Below are 6,000 nucleotides of genomic sequence, written 5' to 3' on the forward strand. Positions count from 1 at the left end.
CCATAAAACCCCCATAAAATAACGAAAAATAGGATTTTCGTAAAGAAATCCGGTTTTAATTTAACATAGTATGGTATGGTCCTTAAAGTTTTGATAGTTTTTTCATTTTTAAAAATTTGGATTTTGAATGGGAATTTTTCCATAAAACCCCATAAAATAACGGAAAAAACCGGATTTTCACAAAAATGGCCCGAACGATTTTGATAAAAATTTAGTATGTAGTCGTTTAAATTCCGAACAAAATTGTACTAATCCCATTTTCGTATATTTACTCTCACCGCTTACACATGATAAAGGTTGTTGACAAACTTGGGAGAAAGTACGTGTCAGAATGCTGATACCGTTTATTTAGCAATTAATGCAGTGAAATTGACGTAAAGGATGTGTGGACGATTCGTTTAATGATATCAGGACACCAACGTTAGGTATAATTATGTGTACTGTGAATTTTATTACACCTCGTAAGATGAAAAAATTAATTAGCCAAATTTTATCTACATATATCCATAAACAAGTAATATACAACTGTTTTCATTTTTACCTTAAGACTAACATGGGACTTTTAAATTACACTTTTTCTTAATTTTCTCCATGACGGTTAGGCATACAAGAACGCTTTAATATGCTTAATTTGTTCTTTTGTTTTTAGGTTAAAAAATGGGAAAAAACATATTTACCCCATATAATTCCCGAAACCCCCTGTTCCCATGGCCCATTTATGCTGGTTCGTGAACTTGTTTGAATAAACATAGGTCTTCACATTTGTACCAAAGTTCATCAAAATCTGATAGGTAATTTTTGCGTTATCGTGCTAACGGACATATATATATATATAGATTTACCCCATATAATTCCCGAAACCCCCTGTTCCCATGGCCCATTTATGCTGGTTCGTGAACTTGTTTGAATAAACATAGGTCTTCACATTTGTACCAAAGTTCATCAAAATCTGATAGGTAATTTTTGCGTTATCGTGCTAACGGACATATATATATATAGAAAACAAAAGGTTTTATCTCTTGAGATCTATTGCAGGGCAAATATTTAAGTGGTGTCCAGAGTTGTTGAAGAGTTGTCCTACCCGGAACATGAGGAAGCAGACATTTAAATAGTATACCATGCTTGTAGTATTGACTATGATGCCAACATAGTGATACGAAGTATCGACACAGATATTGCAGCTATAATGCTTGGCAATATGCACCACTTGTAAAGTGACTCTTGCATCTGGATGCTTACAGGAACTGGTAATAACCTAAGATACGTTGACCTGACAAGAAAATATTTTTTAAGTTGGGAGAGTCCGTTTGCTTAAGCCTCCCAGGTTTTCATGCTATTACCGGATGTGATTACAACCCAAAAGGAAAACTAAAGCCGTTCAAGGTCTCAAAGGCGAATGTGGAATAACAGGAAGCATTTATGAAACTTGGCAACCAAGAATTATTGGCGATTAATGAAGAACTAGAAACTGTTATTAAATCCATTGAACATTTTATGTGTGCCGTTTACAATGTTCGTGAAGCAAGTGATGTCAATATAGCTAGACATCAAATGTTCACTGACATGTACAAGGCCTCGAATGTAAATGAAGCTTTGAAACGCAAAAAATTTCGAAATTTTGATGCAAGTTGCATACCACCGTGCAAAGCCGAACTGGAACAGCAATTCTTGCGTGCTAACTACATATGCACGGTATGGAACAATGCTGACCTAAAAAACCCTACCACACTTAAACCTGAAAACAATGGTTGGGTGAGAGAAAATGAGCGATACAATTTTAAGTGGTTTGATGGCGATCAACTCCCACATTTTGTCCGTGATTCTCTGAAAACCTTATCAGGTAAAATTTATGTCATGTTATTAGTATATTATACAAACCAAATTTTTTTTCTTAGGGAGAAACGATTTATGATGTAAATTTGTTATCGTAGAATTATATGTAGGTAATTTGTGAAATAAAATTATGTTTAGGATTCAATTAAAAAGTGAATTAGTCTACATATAGCAGTGTTTTTTTTTAGATGTTTAGGCAAATACGGTACTTTTATATATATATATTTAAATGGTGAGCTACTTAGTGTACATATTTTAAGCCATGTATGTTCTTTGCTTACATATTTACTCGATGTACTTATTTTTACATCTTGAAATTTTGTTTATTAATTGTATTAATAAGGTTACATATTTACAGACACTGAAGAAGAAAGCGACTTTGAAAATTATGACTGGAATGAAGACCATGAAGATGTCGAAAATAATGAAAGTTTCTATGACGATTACGAAGAAAATTATGATTCCTTCAATTGCCATTCCCTATCTCCCTAATTCCACATAAATGGAAAACGTATTTTTAACTTTGTGTGTAGTTTTTGTATCTCAAGACCTTTGTATAAATTACAAAGTGTTATATAGATATAATACATGCGGCTGTATAGTATTTAGTTTATTTTACTTACCCCATTAATCTCCTTCTTCATCTGTCTTTACCATTAAGTGCTGATCATCTTCACCTTCCCTATGGACAACGATCTTACTAGGATTTAATGACAAAATTGCACCCCCCATTCAAAATTATATTTCAATTAAACCATCAATGTCTGGGTTATTCTCCTCAACGAGAGGAGGATCATAAGACTCATCATATTCAAACTTACTAATATTATTAATGTCCGCACCCTCATTTACACTATTACTATCACTTTCTTCGTCCAAAGGGACTTCTTCATTAAACGGTGCAGCATCATCAATAGGTACATCTTAAAATTCTTCTTCTTCCACCTTCATAATTTGGACGTTGATCAGACTCATGGTTAAAGAAATTCAATTGAGGAAAGTTGAATTTTTTTATAGATTTTGAGTAGGTGGGGTGGTAGGTGAGAAGGGGAGAGGACTGGTATTACAACCTACTACGTAACACAGTAATATTTAAACTGTAAGTGCTTATTTTAGAATTTGGAAAAAGTTTATTGTCTTTAAGGAGCTAAATTTTTGAATATTTACTATCTCTTTTTAGTTTTGCAAATTAAAGATTTCCAAGACAACCTTCCCTTGCATCCCGGATAAAGTAATCAGATTTCTTTGGACATATATGGTTTATCACATCTCGTGGTAATCTAATAGAAATATGCTCTTCAGTATCGTTACGTTTCATATCGATGTGATAAACCATACACATCTGACAACGAAATACTTTGTACACGTTTTTGATCTTCCTACCCGGATTGCTTTCGGGAGTTTTGTATTTTTATCAGAAGATCCTGCACTATTCTTGGATTTTGAATGAGCAGAGCGCATATTACCATTCAAAACACAAACCTTTTCACAGTGTCTTCCTTTATTAATACCCCTTTTAAAAACGTATTTACATTTAGAAATCGTGAGTGAAAACATTTTTCTCCTATAACAGATTAGTTTTTTACATTTTTCTGAAATAGAACTGCATTATAAAGGAAGAGGTTTAGAAGACATAGGGATAGGAAAAGAAGTATTAAACGATTTGTGCTGAAAAACGTAGTGTTTTTCATTTTCAGGGGAAAATCCATCAGCTCGCAATATTTCTCCGAGCAATATTCTTGGCTGTAACACATAAGATGATATTACAATTTTATCAGGCAAAGTTGTAGAAGTAAAAGAATTCATGTTTATAAAAATGTTTAATGGTATAAGAAAAATTAATGTTTTAAAAGAGTTTGCAAGTTAAAAACGAATTGCAAACTGATTTGTCTGTAACGTGAAGCTGCATTTATATCTAAGTAAGAATTAGGAGGGGGGGGGTTATATGTACTTCATGTTGCAAGCTTCGTACTTGTACAAGGTCAGCATCTTGCAGCGTTGTCCTGCAATCTAGCTACTATGAGACCACAATCCTGTAATCCAGCTACTATAAAAGCAGCATAGAGTAAATATTTATAGAAATGTACTGTGGGTTAATGTCTGTACTAATGAGTACTATGACTACCCACAAAACTATCTTAAATAAGGTCTGTACTAGACTATCCTAATAATTAGAAAAATACCATTAATTACAAGGCAAGAATGTGGTTCACATTCCAATATAAATTGTAGGTAGTAGAAGATATCACGGCTTATTAACCATGACGTCATAATTAATGTGATTAGGTAAGTATCTAGTGATGGGGAGTATTGTAGTCAGGGCTGGACACGTACTCTGGTGATGTGTGTGATCACAGATGTTGTAGATGGATGGTATTGTTATTAGGTCAAGGACGTCTGAATGTGTTTTAAAACATATTCTGCATTAATAGGTAAATATTGCAGTATATTTTCATTTGTCATCTACCCATCTACTAGCTGCCGCATGAGTTCTTCAAACGCCTGATTTAAACAATATGTTGTGCTGGTAACTTTGGGATCTTGTATTGTTAACATAGTTATGTCTACTGTGTTTTGTCCTTGATTACTATTTGAGTTATCTGTTAATGAAGATATATTGGCGTCCGTTGTCGAAGATATTTTGTTTTTTTGAATAGGAAACGTTTCCAGTGGAGATGTTCACCTAGTGATTGGTAATAGTCAAATGACTGGTAATTCACACTTATATAGTGTTTATAGAAGTTTGGGTAATAGGTTTCAGTCTTAGTATTGTCTTACCCTTAGACGGGAGGAAGTCACGTCCGCATGCGGGTCACGTACTTCGCTCCATCCTGTAGGCACGACTTTAGGTAGGCATCCTGTCTGTGTTGGCACGAGCAATGTGAAGGGCGTACTCGGAATGTATAATTGATATATTGAGTTCTGTTTAGAATGTATGCATCTAGACACTTTATGCAGTTCTGCAATTATCTGCATCTTATAGGTAAGCAGCATTGTACTTTTATTGTCACTGCATAATATTCAAGGTCTGTCTGCAGTGCTAACTAACCAGTATTCACTTGTCTTTGCTAGTGAACCTATTCCTCGAATACTGTAGTCCGCGAACATTAATTACCAATTATCCTGTTGCTTTATTTAATTTCAAGCGTTTTGATTATATCTACCGATTTTTTAAGTTCAAGTGTTTCTAGTTCTACATATTCCACATCTACATATTGTGATTTGGGGTTTTTTTCTGATACAGGTTATTATACTCTCTTTACATATTAGCTCTTACTGTTTTAGACCTTAAATACATAAAGCTATTTGTATGGAAAATATTTTTGAGTTTTGTTGTTGAGCTTGTGGTTTCATTAAAATTTCTATATAGAATAAATTAGTAGATTTGCAATATCAGACAGTTGAATTAAGATTGCTTAATCGTTTTACGTATGTCTCATATTTTCTAATAGATTTTATTCATACAGACAATTAATCTTCCTTTTGGCATATATTTATAACTATAATTATATTAGTATGATTGTTTAGGATTAAAAAACTGTTTGCAATTTCCCTATTTGATTTGTATTGGGAATTGCTTCACACTACTAGGTATTTAAATCATAATAAAACTGTTTTTACCCTGTTAAAAAGTAGGGGTTTTCTTATCCGATTGTTAATAATGGAAAAGCTGTTAGGGATTTTTATTGGGAATCGCAATTGTATAAGATTGAAAATAACTGATAGCTATTTCTTTCTTGTGACAATAATAAAACTGTTTTTGTGATAATTCAAAGGTTTGAATTTCGACTTTGTTAAAATGTAGCTTGATTAAGATGGTTCTTATACGATTGTTTAAGATAGAAAATACTGTCAGTGATTTCCTTATTTGATTTTTATTGGGAATGGTTTGAAATCAATAACTGAACTGTTTTTGTGATCTTTTGAGTATGATTGTTTACAATAGGAAAAAGTTGTAGGAATTTGATTTTTATTGGGAATTGCAATTGTATAAGATTGAAAAAAAACTGATAGCTATTTCCTTCTTGTGAAAATAATAAAACTGTTTTGGTAATCATTCAATGATTTGAATTTACGTTTTTGACTTAGTTAAAATGTAGATTAAATTGTTTTTTTTTCTCATGCGATTGTTTAAGATAGAAAATACTGTCAGTGATTTTCTTATTT

Source organism: Macrosteles quadrilineatus, unplaced genomic scaffold (assembly GCF_028750875.1).
Source record: "Macrosteles quadrilineatus isolate MER2022 unplaced genomic scaffold, UCM_ALF_1.0 Scaffold_2__2_contigs__length_208266976, whole genome shotgun sequence".
Taxonomy (NCBI): domain Eukaryota; kingdom Metazoa; phylum Arthropoda; class Insecta; order Hemiptera; family Cicadellidae; genus Macrosteles; species Macrosteles quadrilineatus.